The sequence below is a fragment of the Pleurodeles waltl genome, chromosome 1_1, assembly GCF_031143425.1.
Source record: "Pleurodeles waltl isolate 20211129_DDA chromosome 1_1, aPleWal1.hap1.20221129, whole genome shotgun sequence".
Classification (NCBI taxonomy): domain Eukaryota; kingdom Metazoa; phylum Chordata; class Amphibia; order Caudata; family Salamandridae; genus Pleurodeles; species Pleurodeles waltl.
In genome coordinates this window covers 4,395,147-4,414,024 of record NC_090436.1, presented here as the reverse complement: position 1 = coordinate 4,414,024, position 18,878 = coordinate 4,395,147, and the positions used below count along the sequence as shown (strand labels likewise).

At 61.6% G+C, this 18,878-nt stretch overlaps 1 protein-coding gene across 5 annotated transcripts in view; it reads right to left on the bottom strand.

Moving 5' to 3' along the window:
- Window positions 1–17,915, bottom strand: part of LOXL3 (lysyl oxidase like 3) — a 330,073-nt gene extending 312,158 nt beyond the window's left edge. For all 5 annotated transcript variants that reach the window (XM_069203048.1, XM_069203150.1, XM_069203233.1 and 2 more), the window contains exon 1: window positions 17,555–17,915. The gene's annotated coding sequence lies outside the window, so the exon portion shown is untranslated. The remainder of the gene's footprint in view (window positions 1–17,554) is intronic.
- Between the last annotated feature and the right edge of the window lie 963 nt (window positions 17,916–18,878).

Sequence of the window (18,878 nt, the reverse complement as noted above, 5' to 3'; positions counted from 1 at the left end):
AGAAGGAACGATGAGTGTAGGGAAGAGGGGTGAGGGGGAACGATGAGCGTAGGGGAGAGGGGTGAGGGGGAACGATGAGTGTAAGGGGAGAGGGGCGAGGGGGAACGATGAGTGTAGGAGGAGAGGGGTGAGGGGGAACGATGAGTGTAGGGAAGAGGGGCGAGGGAGAACGATGAGTGTAGGGGAGAGGGGCAAGGGGGAGAAGGCTGAGGGGGAAAGGGGCGAGGGGAAACAATGAGTGTAGGGGCGAGGGGAAACGATGAGTGTAGGGGAGAGGGGCGAGGGAGAGGGACAAGGGGGAATGATGAGTGTAGGGGCGAGGGGGAGGGGGAACGATGAGTGTAGGGGTGAGGGGGAGGGGGAACGATGAGTGTAGGGGAGAGGGGTGAGGGGGAACGATAAGTGTAGGGGAGAGGGGTGAGGGGGAACGATGAGTGTAAGAGAGGGGCGAGGGGGAGCGATGAGTGTAGGAGAGGGGCGAGGGGGAACGATGAGTGTAGGGGAGGGGAGGGGAGAGGGAGAGGGGGAGAGGGGCGAGGGGGAATGATGAGTGTAGGGGAGAGGGGGAACGATGAGTGTAGGAGAGGGACGAGGGGGGGAGAGGGGCGAGGGGGGATGATGAGTGTAGGGGGAGATGGGCGAGGGGGAACGATGAGTGTAGGGGGAGGCTGGGAGGCGGGGAGAGGGGCGAGGGGGAGCGATGAGTGTAGGGGGGAGGGGTGAGGGGGAACGATGAGTGTAGGGGAGGGGTGAGGGGGAACGATGACTGTAGGAGAGGGGCGAGGGGGAACAATGAGTGTAGGAGAGGGGCGAGGGGGAGCGATGAGTGTAGGAGTGGGGTGAGGGGAAACGATGAGTGTAGGCGAGGGGGAACAATGAGTGTATGAGTGGGACGAGGGGGAACGATGAGTGTAGGAGAGGGGCGAGGGGAAGCGATGAATGTAGGAGAGAGGGCCGAGGGGGAGCGATGAGTGTAGGAGAGAGGGCCGAGGGGGAGCGATGAGTGTAGGGGAGGGGCGAGAGGGAACGATGAGTGTAGGAGAGGGCCGAGTGGGAGCGATGAGTGTAGTAGAGGGGTGAGGGGAAACGATGAGTGTAGGCGAGGGGGAACAATGAGTGTAGGGGGAGAGGGGCGAGGGGGAACGATGAGTGTAGGAGAGGGGCGAGGGGGAACGATGACTGTAGGAGAGGGGCGAGGGGGAGCGATGAGTGTAGGAGAGGGGTGAGGGGAAACGATGAGTGTAGGCGAGGGGGAACGATGAGTGTAGGAGAGGGACGAGGGGGAACGATGAGTGTAGGAGAGGGGCGAGGGGGAACGATGAGTGTAGGAGGGGGCGAGGGGGAACAATGAGTGTACGGGAGAGGAGCGAGGAGGAACGATGAGTGTAGGAGGGGGGTGAGGGGGAACGATGAGTGTAGGAGGGGGTGAGGGGGAACGATGAGTGTAGGAGGGGGGTGAGGGGGGGCGATGAGTGTAGAAGAGGGGCGAGGGGGAACGATGAGTGTAGGAGAGGGGCGAGGGGGAACGATGAGTGTAGGAGAGGGGCGAGGGGGAACGATGAGTGTAGGAGAGGGGCGAGAAGGAACAATGAGTGTAGGAGAGGGGCGAGAAGGAACGATGAGTGTAGGGAAAAGGGGTGAGGGGGAACGATGAGCATAGGGGAGAGGGGTGAGGGGGAACGATGAGCGTAGGGGAGTGGGGCGAGGGGGAACGATGAGTGTAGGAGAGAGGGGTGAGGGGGAACGATGAGTGTAGGGGAGAGGGGTGAGGGGAACGGGCGAGGGGGAACGGGCGAGGGGGAACGATGAGTGTAAGGGGAGAGGGGCGAGGGGGAACGATGAGTGTAGGAGGAGAGGGGTGAGGGGGAACGATGAGTGTAGGGAAGAGGGGCGAGGGAGAACGATGAGTGTAGGGGAGAGGGGCAAGGGGGAGAAGGCTGAGGGGGAAAGGGGCGAGGGGAAACAATGAGTGTAGGGGCGAGGGGAAACGATGAGGGTAGGGGAGAGGGGCGAGGGAGAGGGACAAGGGGGAACGATGAGTGTAGGGGCGAGGGGGAGGGGGAACGATGAATGTAGGGGCGAGGGGGAGGGGGAACGATGAGTGTAGGGGAGAGGGGTGAGGGGGAACGATGAGTGTAAGAGAGGGGCGAGGGGGAACGATGAGTGTAGGGGAGGGGAGGGGAGAGGGAGAGGGGGGGAGAGGGGCGAGGGGGAATGATGAGTGTAGGGGAGAGGGGCGAGGGGGAACAATGAGTGTAGGAGAGGGGTGAGGGGAAACGATGAGTGTAGGCGAGGGGGAACGATGAGTGTAGGAGAGGGACGAGGGGGAACGATGAGTGTAGGAGAGGGGTGAGGGGGAACGATGAGTGTAGGAGGGGGTGAGGGGGAACAATGAGTGTACGGGAGAGGAGCGAGGGGGAACGATGAGTGTAGGAGGGGGTTGAGGGGGAACGATGAGTTTAGGAGGGGGTGAGGGGGAACGATGAGTGTAGGAGGGGGTGAGGGGGGGCGATGAGTGTAGAAGAGGGGCGAGGTGGAACGATGAGTGTAGGAGAGGGGCGAGGGGGAACGATGAGTGTAGGAGAGGGGCGAGGGGGAATGATGAGTGTAGGAGGGGGGCGAGGGGGAACAATGAGTGTACGGGGGAGGAGCGAGGGGGAAAGATGAGTGTAGGAGGGGGGTGAGGGGGAACGATGAGTGTAGGAGGGGGGTGAGGGGGAATGATGAGTGTAGGAGAGGGGCGAGGGGGAACGATGAGTGTAGGAGAGGGGCGAGGGGGAACGATGAGTGTAGGGAAGAGGGGTGAGGGGGAACGATGAGCGTAGGGGAGTGGGGCGAGGGGGAACGATGAGTGTAGGAGAGGGCCGAGGGGGAGCGATGGGTGTAGGGGAGAGGGGCGAGGGGGAACGATGAGTCTAGGGGAGGGGCGAGAGGGAACGATGAGTGTAGGAGAGGGCCGAGGGGGAGCGATGAGTGTAGGAGAGGGGCGAGGGGGAGCGATGAGTGTAGGGGAGGGGCGAGGGGGAGCGCTGAGTGTAGGAGAGGGGCGAGGGGCGAGGGGGAACGATGAGTGTAGGGGAGAGGGGCGAGGGGGAGCGATGAGTGTAGGGGAGAGGGGCGAGGGGGAGCGATGAGTGTAGGGGAGAGGGGCGAGGGGGAGCGATGAGTGTAGGGGAGAGGGGCGAGGGGGAACGATGAGTGTAGGGGAGGGGTGAGGGGAAACGATGAGTGTAGGAGAGGGGCGAGAGGGAACGATGAGTGTAGGAGAGGGCCGAGGGGGAGCGATGAGTGTAGGAGAGGGGTGAGGGGAAACGATGAGTATAGGCGAGGGGGAACGATGAGTGTAGGGGAGAGGGGCGAGGGGGAACGATGAGTGTAGGAGAGGGGCGAGGAGGAACGATGAGTGTAGGGGGAGAGGGGCGAGGGGGAACGATGAGTGTAGGGGAGGGGCGAGGGGGAACGATGACTGTAGGAGAGGGGCGAGGGGGAACAATGAGTGTAGGAGAGGGGCGAGGGGGAGCGATGAGTGTAGGAGTGGGGTGAGGGGAACGATGAGTGTAGGCGAGGGGGAACGATGAGTGTAGGAGAGGGACGAGGGGGAACGATGAGTGTAGGAGAGGGGCGAGGGGGAGTGATGAGTGTAGGAGAGAGGGCCGAGGGGGAGCGATGAGTGTAGGAGAGAGGGGCGAGGGGGAACGATGAGTGTAGGGGAGGGGCGAGAGGGAACGATGAGTGTAGGAGAGGGCCGAAGGGTAGCGATGAGTGTAGGAGAGGGGTGAGGGGAAACGATGAGTGTAGGCGAGGGGGAACGATGAGTGTAGGGGGAGAGGGGCGAGGGGGAACGATGAGTGTAGGAGAGGGGCGAGGAGGAACGATGAGTGTAGGGGGAGAGGGGCGAGGGGGAACGATGAGTGTAGGGGAGGGGCGAGGGGGAACGATGAGTGTAGGAGAGGGCCGAGGGGGAGCGATGAGTGTAGGAGAGGGGCGAGGAGGAACGATGAGTGTAGGGGGAGAGGGGCGAGGGGGAACGATGAGTGTAGGAGAGGGACGAGGGGGAACGATGAGTGTAGGAGAGGGGCGAGGGGGAACGATGAGTGTAGGAGGGGCGAGGGGGAACAATGAGTGTACGGGAGAGGAGCGAGGGGGAACGATGAGTGTAGGAGGGGGGTGAGGGGGAACGATGAGTTTAGGAGGGGGTGAGGGGGAACGATGAGTGTAGGAGGGGGTGAGGGGGGGGCGATGAGTGTAGAAGAGAGGCGAGGGGGAACGATGAGTGTAGGAGAGGGGCGAGGGGGAACGATGAGTGTAGGAGAGGGGCGAGGGGGAACGATGAGTGTAGGAGAGGGGCGAGAAGGACGATGAGTGTAGGGGAGAGGGGTGAGGGGGAACGATGAGCGTAGGGGAGAGGGGTGAGGGGGAACGATGAGCGTGGGGGAGTGGGGCGAGGGGGAACGATGAGTGTAGGAGAGAGGGGCGAGGTGGAACGATGAGTGTAGGGGAGAGGGGCGAGGGGGAACGGGCGAGGGGGAACGATGAATGTAAGGGGAGAGGGGCGAGGGGGAACAATGAGTGTAGGAGGAGAGGGGTGAGGGGGAACGATGAGTGTAGGGAAGAGGGGCGAGGGAGAGGGGCGAGGGAGAACGATGAGTGTAGGGGAGAGGGGCAAGGGGGATAAGGCTGAGGGGGAAAGGGGCGAAGGGGAACAATGAGTGTAGGGGCGAGGGGAAACGATGAGTGTAGGGGAGAGGGGTGAGGGGGAACGATGAGTGTAGGGGAGGGGCGAGGGGGAACGATGACTGTAGGAGAGGGGCGAGGGGGAACAATGAGTGTAGGCGAGGGGGAACAATGAGTGTAGGAGTGGGACGAGGGGGAACGATGAGTGTAGGAGAGGGGCGAGGGGAAGCGATGAGTGTAGGAGAGAGGGCCGAGGGGGAGCGATGAGTGTAGGAGAGAGGGCCGAGGGGGAGCGATGAGTGTAGGGGAGGGGCGAGAGGGAACGATGAGTGTAGGAGAGGGCCGAGGGGGAGCGATGAGTGTAGTAGAGGGGTGAGGGGAAACGATGAGTGTAGGCGAGGGGGAACAATGAGTGTAGGGGGAGAGGGGCGAGGGGGAACGATGAGTGTAGGAGAGGGGCGAGGAGGAACGATGAGTGTAGGGGGAGAGGGGTGAGGGGGAACGATGAGTGTAGGAGAGGGGCGAGGGGGAGCGATGAGTGTAGGAGAGGGGTGAGGGGAAACGATGAGTGTAGGCGAGGGGGAACGATGAGTGTAGGAGAGGGACGAGGGGGAACGATGAGTGTAGGAGAGGGGCGAGGGGGAACGATGAGTGTAGGAGGGGGCGAGGGGGAACAATGAGTGTACGGGAGAGGAGCGAGGGGGAACGATGAGTGTAGGAGGGGGGTGAGGGGGAACGATGAGTGTAGGAGGGGGTGAGGGGGAACGATGAGTGTAGGAGGGGGGTGAGGGGGGGTGATGAGTGTAGAAGAGGGGCGAGGGGGAACGATGAGTGTAGGAGAGGGGCGAGGGGGAACGATGAGTGTAGGAGAGGGGCGAGAAGGAACGATGAGTGTAGGAGAGGGGCGAGGGGTAACGATGAGTGTAGGAGCGGGGCGAGAAGGAACGATGAGTGTAGGGAAGAGGGGTGAGGGGGAACGATGAGCGTAGGGGAGAGGGTTGAGGGGGAACGATGAGCGTAGGGGAGTGGGGCGAGGGGGAACGATGAGTGTAGGAGAGAGGGGCGAGGGGGAACGATGAGTGTAGGGGAGAGGGGTGAGGGGGAACGGGCGAGGGGGAACGATGAGTGTAAGGGGAGAGGGGCGAGGGGGAACGATGAGTGTAGGAGGAGAGGGGTGAGGGGGAACGATGAGTGTAGGGAAGAGGGGCGAGGGGGAACGATGAGTGTAGGGGAGAGGGGTGAGGGGGAACGATGAGTGTAAGAAAGGGGCGAGGGGGAGCGATGAGTGTAGGAGAGGGGCGAGGGGGAACGATGAGTGTAGGGGAGGGGAGGGGAGAGGGAGAGGGGGGAGAGGGGCGAGGGGGAATGATGAGTGTAGGGGAGAGGGGCGAGGGGGAACGATGAGTGTAGGAGAGGGACGAGGGGGGGAGAGGGGCGAGGGGGGATGATGAGTGTAGGGGGAGATGGGCGAGGGGGAACGATGAGTGTAGGGGGAGGCGGGGAGAGGGGCGAGGGGGAGCGATGAGTGTAGGGCGGAGGGCTGAGGGGGAACGATGAGTGTAGGGGAGGGGTGAGGGGGAACGATGACTGTAGGAGAGGGGCGAGGGGGAACAATGAGTGTAGGAGAGGGGCGAGGGGGAGCGATGAGTGTAGGAGTGGGGTGAGGGGAAACGATGAGTGTAGGGGGAGAGGGGCGAGGGGGAACAATGAGTGTAGGAGGAGAGGGGTGAGGGGGAACGATGAGTGTAGGGAAGAGGGGCGAGGGAGAGGGGCGAGGGAGAACGATGAGTGTAGGGGAGAGGGGCAAGGGGGATAAGGCTGAGGGGGAAAGGGGCGAAGGGGAACAATGAGTGTAGGGGCGAGGGGAAACGATGAGTGTAGGGGAGAGGGGTGAGGGGGAACGATGAGTGTAGGGGAGGGGCGAGGGGGAACGATGACTGTAGGAGAGGGGCGAGGGGGAACAATGAGTGTAGGCGAGGGGGAACAATGAGTGTAGGAGTGGGACGAGGGGGAACGATGAGTGTAGGAGAGGGGCGAGGGGAAGCGATGAGTGTAGGAGAGAGGGCCGAGGGGGAGCGATGAGTGTAGGAGAGAGGGCCGAGGGGGAGCGATGAGTGTAGGGGAGGGGCGAGAGGGAACGATGAGTGTAGGAGAGGGCCGAGGGGGAGCGATGAGTGTAGTAGAGGGGTGAGGGGAAACGATGAGTGTAGGCGAGGGGGAACAATGAGTGTAGGGGGAGAGGGGCGAGGGGGAACGATGAGTGTAGGAGAGGGGCGAGGAGGAACGATGAGTGTAGGGGGAGAGGGGTGAGGGGGAACGATGAGTGTAGGAGAGGGGCGAGGGGGAGCGATGAGTGTAGGAGAGGGGTGAGGGGAAACGATGAGTGTAGGCGAGGGACGAGGGGGAACGATGAGTGTAGGAGAGGGGCGAGGGGGAACGATGAGTGTAGGAGGGGGGTGAGGGGGGGTGATGAGTGTAGAAGAGGGGCGAGGGGGAACGATGAGTGTAGGAGAGGGGCGAGGGGGAACGATGAGTGTAGGAGAGGGGCGAGAAGGAACGATGAGTGTAGGAGAGGGGCGAGGGGTAACGATGAGTGTAGGAGCGGGGCGAGAAGGAACGATGAGTGTAGGGAAGAGGGGTGAGGGGGAACGATGAGCGTAGGGGAGAGGGTTGAGGGGGAACGATGAGCGTAGGGGAGTGGGGCGAGGGGGAACGATGAGTGTAGGAGAGAGGGGCGAGGGGGAACGATGAGTGTAGGGGAGAGGGGTGAGGGGGAACGGGCGAGGGGGAACGATGAGTGTAAGGGGAGAGGGGCGAGGGGGAACGATGAGTGTAGGAGGAGAGGGGTGAGGGGGAACGATGAGTGTAGGGAAGAGGGGCGAGGGAGAACGATGAGTGTAGGGGAGAGGGGCAAGGGGGAGAAGGCTGAGGGGGAAGGGGCGAGGGGAAACGATGAGTGTAGGGGTGAGGGGAAATGATGAGTGTAGGGGAGAGGGGCGAGGGAGAGGGACAAGGGGGAACGATGAGTGTAGGGGCGAGGGGGAGGGGGAACGATGAGTGTAGGGGTGAGGGGGAGGGGGAACGATGAGTGTAGGGGAGAGGGGTGAGGGGGAACGATGAGTGTAGGGGAGAGGGGTGAGGGGGAACGATGAGTGTAAGAAAGGGGCGAGGGGGAGCGATGAGTGTAGGAGAGGGGCGAGGGGGAACGATGAGTGTAGGGGAGGGGAGGGGAGAGGGAGAGGGGGGAGAGGGGCGAGGGGGAATGATGAGTGTAGGGGAGAGGGGCGAGGGGGAACGATGAGTGTAGGAGAGGGACGAGGGGGGGAGAGGGGCGAGGGGGGATGATGAGTGTAGGGGGAGATGGGCGAGGGGGAACGATGAGTGTAGGGGGAGGCGGGGAGAGGGGCGAGGGGGAGCGATGAGTGTAGGGCGGAGGGCTGAGGGGGAACGATGAGTGTAGGGGAGGGGTGAGGGGGAACGATGACTGTAGGAGAGGGGCGAGGGGGAACAATGAGTGTAGGAGAGGGGCGAGGGGGAGCGATGAGTGTAGGAGTGGGGTGAGGGGAAACGATGAGTGTAGGCGAGGGGGAACAATGAGTGTATGAGTGGGACGAGGGGGAACGATGAGTGTAGGAGAGGGGCGAGGGGAAGCGATGAGTGTAGGAGAGAGGGCCGAGGGGGAGCGATGAGTGTAGGAGAGAGGCCGAGGGGGAGCGATGAGTGTAGGGGAGGGGCGAGAGGGAACGATGAGTGTAGGAGAGGGCCGAGGGGGAGCGATGAGTGTAGTAGAGGGGTGAGGGGAAACGATGAGTGTAGGCGAGGGGGAACAATGAGTGTAGGGGGAGAGGGGCGAGGGGGAACGATGAGTGTAGGAGAGGGGCGAGGGAGAGGGACAAGGGGGAACGATGAGTGTAGGGGCGAGGGGGAGGGGGAACGATGAGTGTAGGGGTGAGGGGGAGGGGGAACGATGAGTGTAGGGGAGAGGGGTGAGGGGGAACGATGAGTGTAGGGGAGAGGGGTGAGGGGGAACGATGAGTGTAAGAGAGGGGCGAGGGGGAGCGATGAGTGTAGGAGAGGGGCGAGGGGGAACAATGAGTGTAGGGGAGGGGAGGGGAGAGGGAGAGGGGGGAGAGGGGCGAGGGGGAATGATGAGTGTAGGGGAGAGGGGCGAGGGGGAACGATGAGTGTAGGAGAGGGACGAGGGGGGGAGAGGGGCGAGGGGGGATGATGAGTGTAGGGGGAGATGGGCGAGGGGGAACGATGAGTGTAGGGGGAGGCGGGGAGAGGGGCGAGGGGGAGCGATGAGTGTAGGGCGGAGGGGTGAGGGGGAACGATGAGTGTAGGGGAGGGGTGAGGGGGAACGATGACTGTAGGAGAGGGGCGAGGGGGAACAATGAGTGTAGGAGAGGGGCGAGGGGGAGCGATGAGTGTAGGAGTGGGGTGAGGGGAAACGATGAGTGTAGGCGAGGGGGAACAATGAGTGTATGAGTGGGACGAGGGGGAACGATGAGTGTAGGAGAGGGGCGAGGGGAAGCGATGAGTGTAGGAGAGAGGGCCGAGGGGGAGCGATGAGTGTAGGAGAGAGGGCCGAGGGGGAGCGATGAGTGTAAGGGAGGGGCGAGAGGGAACGATGAGTGTAGGAGAGGGCCGAGGGGGAGCGATGAGTGTAGTAGAGGGGTGAGGGGAAACGATGAGTGTAGGCGAGGGGGAACAATGAGTGTAGGGGGAGAGGGGCGAGGGGGGAACGATGAGTGTAGGAGAGGGGCGAGGGGGAACGATGAGTGTAGGGGGAGAGGGGTGAGGGGGAACGATGAGTGTAGGGGAGGGGCGAGGGGGAACGATGACTGTAGGAGAGGGGCGAGGGGGAGCGATGAGTGTAGGAGAGGGGTGAGGGGAAACGATGAGTGTAGGCGAGGGGGAACGATGAGTGTAGGAGAGGGACGAGGGGGAACGAGGAGTGTAGGAGAGGGGCGAGGGGGAACGATGAGTGTAGGAGGGGGCGAGGGGGAACAATGAGTGTACGGGAGAGGAGCGAGGAGGAACGATGAGTGTAGGAGGGGGGTGAGGGGGAACGATGAGTGTAGGAGGGGGTGAGGGGGAACGATGAGTGTAGGAGGGGGGTGAGGGGGGGCGATGAGTGTAGAAGAGGGGCGAGGGGGAACGATGAGTGTAGGAGAGGGGCGAGGGGGAACGATGAGTGTAGGAGAGGGGCGAGGGGGAACGATGAGTGTAGGAGAGGGGCGAGAAGGAACGATGAGTGTAGGAGAGGGGCGAGAAGGAACGATGAGTGTAGGGAAAAGGGGTGAGGGGGAACGATGAGCATAGGGGAGAGGGGTGAGGGGGAACGATGAGTGTAGGGGAGTGGGGCGAGGGGGAACAATGAGTGTAGGAGAGAGGGGCGAGGGGGAACGATGAGTGTAGGGGAGAGGGGTGAGGGGGAACGGGCGAGGGGGAACGATGAGTGTAAGGGGAGAGGGGCGAGGGGGAACGATGAGTGTAGGAGGAGAGGGGTGAGGGGGAACGATGAGTGTAGGGAAGAGGGGCGAGGGAGAACGATGAGTGTAGGGGAGAGGGGCAAGGGGGAGAAGGCTGAGGGGGAAAGGGGCGAGGGGAAACAATGAGTGTAGGGGCGAGGGGAAACGATGAGTGTAGGGGAGAGGGGCGAGGGAGAGGGACAAGGGGGAACGATGAGTGTAGGGGCGAGGGGGAGGGGGGAACGATGAATGTAGGGGCGAGGGGGAGGGGGAACGATGAGTGTAGGGGAGAGGGGTGAGGGGGAACGATGAGTGTAAGAGAGGGGCGAGGGGGAACGATGAGTGTAGGGGAGGGGAGGGGAGAGGGAGAGGGGGGAGAGGGGCGAGGGGGAATGATGAGTGTAGGGGAGAGGGGCGAGGGGGAACGATGAGTGTAGGAGAGGGACGAGGGGGGGAGAGGGGCGAGGGGGTTGATGAGTGTAGGGGGAGATGGGCGAGGGGGAACGATGAGTGTAGGGGAGGGGAGGGGAGAGGGAGAGGGGGGAGAGGGGCGAGGGGGAATGATGAGTGTAGGGGAGAGGGGCGAGGGGGGAACGATGAGTGTAGGAGAGGGACGAGGGGGGAGAGGGGCGAGGGGGGATGATGAGTGTAGGGGGAGATGGGCGAGGGGGAACGATGAGTGTAGGGGCAAGGGGGAGGGGGAACGATGAGTGTAGGGGAGAGGGGTGAGGGGGAACGATGAGTGTAAGAGAGGGGCGAGGGGGAACGATGAGTGTAGGGGAGGGGAGGGGAGAGGGAGAGGGGGGAGAGGGGCGAGGGGGAACGATGAGTGTAGGGGCGAGGGGGAGGGGGAACGATGAGTGTAGGAGGAGGCGGGGAGAGGGGCAAGGAGGGAGAGGGGTGAGGGGGAGAGGGGAAAGGAGGGAGAGGGGCGAGGGGGAGCGATGAGTGTAGGGGGGAGACGCAGGTACATCTCGTGGCTGAACTGCACAATGTGAAACCAGAAAATCTGGTCTCAGTCCCAGCTTGACTACTTGCCCTACTTGTGTGATCCTGGGCAATTCATTTATTCACTTTCGCTCCTTTTCTTCATTATCACATAATAGAGGGCCTAGAAAAGATGACTCCCGGATGTGCGCTGTAGCACACGCCCTAAGTTGAATTCATTAAACTATAATGTTCTTCACGTGCACCAGCAGCCCAAAGGTGCCCATATCAAGCGCCTACCGACCGGTTCTCTCCTGCGTTGGTGTCTGGGTGGAGATCCAGCAATCTTCTAAGTCCATGTTTGAAATCTACCACTTTAAAAATACTCCTCGGTGCAGTGGTTGATGCTCGAAATGAAAGGATTCTTCATGTTCATGAAATACACTTTTTGAACTTTGAAGAGACGTCATATTCTTACGTCAGTTGCAAGATGTCTTTGAAGATGAAATTGTTCCTGAAGGTAAGTTGTGCCGGACCCCCAGTTACTTCCTTTCTTTATCCACAACTAACCATTTGATAGATGACTGCCCCTTTATTCAATGCATTTTAATGTTAGTGCTGAGGCCGGGAAACAGCTGCCCAGGGGCCCATGTAGGGGCCAGGAGGGCCACGTGTTGCCCCCGTGCCGGACTATGAGTATCTCTGCCCTAGAGGGACCCAAAGCTGCAGCCAGGGCACCTGGCCTCTGATGACAAGGCGTGCAGACCTCAAACTAGCGCCTGGCGCTGCGGGCGAGGCGCTGGGACCTGTGTGGGACCTGAGAGTGACACATAGCTCACACTCACGATATATCGGCGATATCTCCCCTGGTTCACTCACTGGAAAGGCCACAGCAGTGCGAGGCGCTAGGACTTGTGTATAACCGAGAGTGACACATGCCGCAGCTCACACTCACGAGATATCGGCGATATCTCCCCTGGTTCACTCGCTGGAAAGGCCACAGCACTGCGAGGCGCTAGGACTTGTGTGTGACCTGAGAGTGACACATGCCGCAGCTCACACTCACGATATGTCGGTGCTATCTCCACCTCATTCACTCACTGAAAAGGCCACAGCACTGCGAGGCACTAGGACTTGAGTATGACCGAGAGTGACACATGTTGCAGCTCACACTCACGATATATCGGCGCTATCTCCCCTTGTTCACTCACTAGCTCACGATATATATCTATCTCCCCTGGTTCACTCACTGGAAAGGCCACACACAGCACTGCGAGGCGCTAGGACTTGAGTGTGACCGAGAGCGACACATGCGGCAGCTCACACTCACGATATGTCGGCGCTATCTCCCCCTCATTCACTCGCTGGAAAGGCAACAGCACTGCGAGGCGCTAGGACTTGTGTGTGACCTGAGAGTGACACATGCCGCAGCTCACACTCACGATATATCGGCGATATCTCCCCTGGTTCACTCGCTGGAAAGGCAACAGCACTGCGAGGCGCTAGGACTTGTGTGTGACCTGAGAGTGGCACATGCCGCAGCTCACACTCACGATATATCGGCGATATCATCCCCTGGCTCACTCACTGGGCCTCCATGACGAGGGCTTACACACCCTATGACGTCGCTTGTTCGAGGGGGCGTAACAAGGGCCCCTGCGGCGCAGGGGACGGGGGGGGGGGGGGGGCACTCTCCGGGGCCCTCCACCTCTTCAAGGGGGCCCCATCCAGCCAAGTGTCTATGAGGTGTCGGAGATTCAAGGGCCCATCATCACATTCTGCGGGGCCCCATAATTACACCAGGGACCCTATCAAAGGTGCAGGTAGGAGAGGTCCCCCCACACTCTCTCTCCCTCTCTTTCTCTCCTTTTCTAGGTCTCCCCTCTCTCTCTTCTCTCTCTCTCTCTCTTCCCCTCCCTCTCTCACCCTCTCGCTTCCTCTCTCTCTTCTCTCTTCCCCTTTCTATCTCCCCCTCTCTCTCCCCCTCTCCCACTCTTTCTTCTCCCTTCCCCTCTCTCTCTTCCTCTCCTTCTCTCTGTCTCTCTCTCTCCCTCTCTCTCTTCTTTCTTTCCTTTTCCCCTCACTCTCTTCTCTCCTCATATTCTCTCGCTCTCTCTCCCTCTCTCCTCTTTCTCTCCTTGTCTCTCTCTCTGTCTCTCCCCAGTCTCTCTGTTTCTCGCTCTCTCTTCCTCCCACTCCCTCTCTCTGTCTCTCTCTCTTTTCTCTCTCCCCCCCCCTCTCTCTCTCCCTGTCTCTCTCCCCACTGGGATCTGCACTGAACTCTGCAGATCCGGGGGTGAGGGAAGTGGGGGGAGTAGTCGGTCCCCGGGCATCTTTCACCTACCGCAGGCTTGAGCCAGGCGAGCGTTTAAACGTGACGTAAACACCAAGAAACACTGAGAGGGCTTTGCAGGCCATTAGTGAGGCGCCTTGAAGCCCTCTGAGCCTACTTACAGGCCAGCAGTGAGGCGCCTTGAAGCCCTCTGAGTCTACATACAGGCCAGCAGTGAGGCGCCTTGAAGCCCTCTGAGTCTACTTACAGGCTAGCAGTGAGGTGCCATGAAGCCCTCCGAGTCTACTTACAGGCCAGCAGTGAGGCGCCTTGAAGCCATCTGAGTCTACTTACAGGCCAGCAGTGAGGCGCCATGAAGCCCTCCGAGTCTACTTACAGGCCAGCAGTGAGGCGCCTTGAAGCCCTCTGAGTCTACTTACAGGCTAGCAGTGAAGCGCCATGAAGCCCTCTGAGTCTACTTACAGGCTACCAGTGAGGCGCCATGAAGCCTTCAATACCTACTTACAGGCCAGCAGTGAGGCGCCTTGAAGCCCCCTGAGCCTACTTGCAGGCCAGCAGTGAGGTGTCTTGAAGCCCTCTGATTCCACTTACAGGCCAGCAGTGAGGCGCCATGAAGCCTTCAGTACCTATTTACAGGCTTCTGAGCCTACCTGTAAGCGGACAGTGAGGCGCCTTGAAGCCCTCTGAGCCTACTTACAGGCCTGCAGTGAGGCGCCTTGAAGCCCCCTGAGCCTACTTGCAGGCCAGCAGTGAGGTGTCTTGAAGCCCTCTGATTCTACTTACAGGCTAGCAGTGAGGCGCCATGAAGCCTTCAGTACCTATTTACAGGCCAGCAGTGAGGCGCCTTGAAGCCTTCTGAGCCTACCTGTAAGCGGACAGTGAGGCGCCTTGAAGCCCTCTGAGCCTACTTACAGGCCTGCAGTGAGGCGCCTTGAAGTCCCCTGAGCCTACTTACAGGCCAGCAGTGACGCACCTTGAAGCCTACTGACCCTACTTTTAAGCCAGCAGTGAAGCGCCTTGAAGCCTTCAGTACCTACTTACAGGCCAGCAGTGAGGCGCCTTGAAGCTTCTGTACCTACTTGTAAGCGGACAGTAGGCGCCTTGAAGCCCTCTGAGCCTACTTGCAGACCAGGACTAAGGCTCATGGCAGTCAGTGGTGCTGACGGCAGAGGAGAGGAGGGGGCCCAGGGGTGGGGGTAGGAGAGAGTGGCCCCCTCACTGGGAGCAAACACTGGACAGTAATGCAGGTGCGGGGGAGGGGGGTTGTCACCAACATCCACCTGAGAAATGGGTGGAATTTAGGAAGCTTTTCGTGTCACAGCCAACACCCCCCCCCCCCCCCATTCTGGAATTCCTACCCCCCCCCCCCCCAAACTACAGCAGACTGAAAAGAATAATGCATTGTGCATCTGACCCTTTCCCAGCCCTCCCAGCCTTGGAGAGGCACCGGCCTGACATGTGACTGACCCTTCCCTGCCCTCCTAGACTTGTAGAGGCTCCGGCCTGACATGTGACTGACCCTCCCAGCCCTCCCAGCCTTGGAGAGGCCCCGGCCTGACATGTGACTGACCCTCCCAGCCCTCCCAGCTTTGGAGAGGCACCGGCCTGACATGTCACTGACCCTCCCAGCCTTCGAGAGACACCGGCCTGACATGTGACTGACCCTCCCAGCCCTCCCAGCCTTGGAGAGCCACCGGCCTGAAATGTGACTGACCCTCAACAGCCCTCCCAGCCTTGGAGAGGCCCCGGCCTGACATGTCATTGACCCTGCCCCAGCCCTCCCTCCCTTCCAGAGGCACCGGCCTGACTTGTGACTGACCCTCCCAGGCCTCCCAGCCTTGGAGAGGCCTCGGCCTGACATGTGACTGACCCTCCCTCCCAGCCTTGGAGAGGCCCCGGCCTGACATTTCACTGACCCTCCCAGTCCTCCCAGCCTTGGAGAGGCACCGGCTTGACATGCCACTGACCCTTCCCAGCCCTCCCAGCCTTGGAGAGGCACCAGCCTGACATGTGACTGACCCTTCTCAGCCCTCCCAGCCTTGTAGAGGCACCGACCTGACATGTGACTGACCCTCCACAGCCCTTCCTCCCTTCCAGAGGCACCGGCCTGACGTGACTGACCCTCACCAACCCTCCCATCCTTGCAGAGGCACCGGCCTGACATGTGACTGACCCTTCCCCAGCCCTCTCAGCCATGGAGAGGCACCGGCCTGACATGCGACTGACCCTTCCCAACCCTCCCTCCCTTCCAGAGGCACCGGCCTGACATGTGACTGACCCTTCTCTAGCCTCTTTCCTTTGGAGAGGCACCGGCCTGATATGACCCTTCCCCATCCCTCCCAGCCTTGGAGAGGCCCCCGACTGACATGGCTCCGGCCTGACATGTGACTGACCCTTCCCAGCCCTCCCAGCCTTGGAGAGGCACCGGCCTGATACGTGACTGACCCTGCCCCAGCCCTCCCTCCTTTCCAGAGGCACCAGCCTGATATGTGACTGACCCTTTCCAGGCCTCCCAGCCTTGTAGAGGCACCGGCCTGACATGTGACTGACCCTTCCCAAGCCTCCCTCCCTTCAAGAGGCACCAGCTTGACATGTGACTGATCCTGCCCCAGCCCTCCCAGCCTTGTAGAGGCCTCGGCCTGACATGTGACTGACCCTTCCCAGCCCTCCCAGCCTTGGGGAGGCACCGGCCTGACATGTGTCTGACCCTCCACAGCCCTCCCAGCCTTGGGGAGGCACCGGCCTGACATGTGTCTGACCCTCCACAGCCCTCCTAGCCTTGTAGAGGCCCCGGCCTGACATGTGACTGACCCTGCCCCAGCCCTCCCAGCCTTGGAGAGGCCCCGGCCTGACATGTGATTGACCCTGCCCCAGCCCTCCCTCCCAGAGACCCCGACCTGACATGTGACTGACCCTTCCCCAGCCTTGGAAAGGCCCCGGCCTCACATTTGACTGACCCTGTCCCAGCCCTCCCAGCCTTGGAGAGGCACCGGCCTGAAATGTGACTGACCCTCCCCAGCCCTCCCAGCCTTGGAGAGACACCGGCCTGACATGTGAGTGACCCTGCCCCAGCCCTCCCTCCCAGAGACCCCGGCCTGACATGTGACTGACCCTTCCCCAGCACCCCCAGCCTTGGAGAGGCCCCGGCCTGACATTTGACTGACCCTGTCCCAGCCCTCCCAGCCTTGGAGAGGCACCGGCCTGAAATGTGACTGACCCTCCCAGCCTTCGAGAGACACCGGCCTGACATGTGACTGACCCTGTCCCAGCCCTCCCTCCCAGAGACCCCGGCCTGACATGTGACTGACCCTTCCCCAGCACCCCCAGCCTTGGAGAGGCCCCGGCCTGACATTTGACTGACCCTGTCCCAGCCCTCCCAGCCTTGGAGAGGCCCCGGCCTGAAATGTGACTGACCCTCCCAGCCCTGGAGAGGCCCCGCCCTGACATGTGACTGACCCTGTTCCAACCCTCCTAGCCTTGGAGAGGCCCCGGCCTGACATTTGACTGACCCTGTTCCAGCCCTCCCAGCCTTGGAGAGGCCCCGGCCTGAAATGTGACTGACCCCCCAGCCCTCCCAGCCTTGGAGAGGCCCCGGCCTGACATGTGACTGACCCTCCCAGCCTTGGAGAGGCCCCGGCCTGAAATGTGACTGACCCTTCTCAGCCCTCCCAGCCTTGTAGAGGCATCGACCTGACATGTGACTGACCCTCCACAGCCCTTCCTCCCTTCCAGAGGCACCGGCCTGACGTGACTGACCCTCACTAGCCCTCCCATCCTTGCAGAGGCACCGGCCTGACGTGTGACTGACCCTTCCCCAGCACTCCCAGCCTTGGAGAGGCACCGGCCTGACATGTGACTGACCCTCCCCCAGCACCCCCAGCCTTGGAGAGGCCCCGGCCTGACATGTGGCTGACCCTGTCCCAGCCCTCCTAGCCTTGGAGAGGCCCCGGCCTGACATGTGACTGACCCTGCCCCAGCCCTCCCTCCCAGAGACCCAGGCCTGACATGTGACTGACCCTTCCCCAGCACCCGCAGCCTTGGAGAGGCCCTGGCCTCACATTTGACTGACCCTGTCCCAGCCCTCCCAGCCTTGGAGAGACACCGGCTTGACATGTGACTGACCCTGTCCCAGCCCTCCCAAGATGCCCCGTCTTCCCCATAAGGTCAGTCCCTCTCCCCTTCTTACCTTCCTTCTGGAGTCCCCGATGTTCCGCCTCCTCCCCTGCTGAGATCTCGAGGTGCACTTGTGGAACTGAGGGGTTCAGTGGGCCCCTAGGTCCGGCGCTGCCTCTGGGGTCACCCCTGGCATGGGACCCCCTCCAGGGATGGGGAAACTGGTACCTGGGCGAGGAAGGAGGGTCGTGAATGTCCGGAGATTTCGGGGTTCCCTGGACGATCAAACGTATCAGGAGATGGGACCCTGGAACTTGAGGTAGTGGGGAGCCGGGCTCGGATGTTGTCGGGGTGCAAGCCTCCCGAGCTCTGCCCTGCTGGTGCCAGGAGCAGCTGGGCAGTGTGTACACCCTCCTTCATCCGTGCACTCCTCCCCCTCATCCTCTGACCCCCCCCCCCTCATCCGTGCACTCCTCCCCCTCATCCTCTGAACCCCCCTTCATCCATGCACTCCTCCCCCTCATCCTCTGAACCCCCCTTCATCCATGTACTCCTCCCTCTCATCCTCTGAACAGCCCTTCATCCATGCACGCCTCCCCCCATCCTCTGAACCCCCCCTTCATCCATGCACTCCTCCCCCTCATCCTCCGCCCTCCCTGCATCCATGTACTCCTCCTCCTCCCCCCCTCCGCCCCCACCATCCCCAAATATTTGAGCCTCTGCTCAGCCCTGAGCGCGAGCCCAGATGTGCAGCCTGTGGTAGGGACCCAAGCATGAGCTCACAGGGTGGGAAGTGATGAGAGGGCACATTCCATCCCAGGGGTGGGGGCAGAGGTGGAGGGCAGGGGAGAGATGGCACGGAGGGCAAAGAGAGAAAGGAGGGTGGCAGAGAGAGGGAGAGGTCAGAGAGAGAGAGGGGAGGGCAGGAAGGTGGCAGAGAGAGAGGGCACACAGGGAGGGCAGGAGGTGGCAGAGAGAGAGAGAGAGAGGGCACCCAGGGAGGGCAGAGAGAGAGAGAGAGGAGGGTGACAGAGAGAAGGAGAGGGCAGAGAGAGAGAGAACGCACCCAGGGAGGGCAGGCAGAAACAGGGCAGGAGAAGGGTGGCAGAGAGGGAGGGCACACAGGGAGGGCAGTGAGAGAAACGAGGGTGGCAGAGAGAGGGAAAGGGCAGAGAGAGAAAGGCTTGCAGGAAAAGGGTGGCAGAGAGAGAGGGCACACAGGGAGGGCAGGCAGAAACAGGGCAGGAGAGGTGGCAGAGAGAGAAAGGACACTGGAGGAGGGCACGAGAAGGGAGTGGGAGAGAGAGTGCACTCAGATTTTATCTTCCAACCACAAAAGTTTCTTAACCCTCTGGTAGGTTGGCACACAAGTAGGGGTAAGTAAGAGACAATGGGCA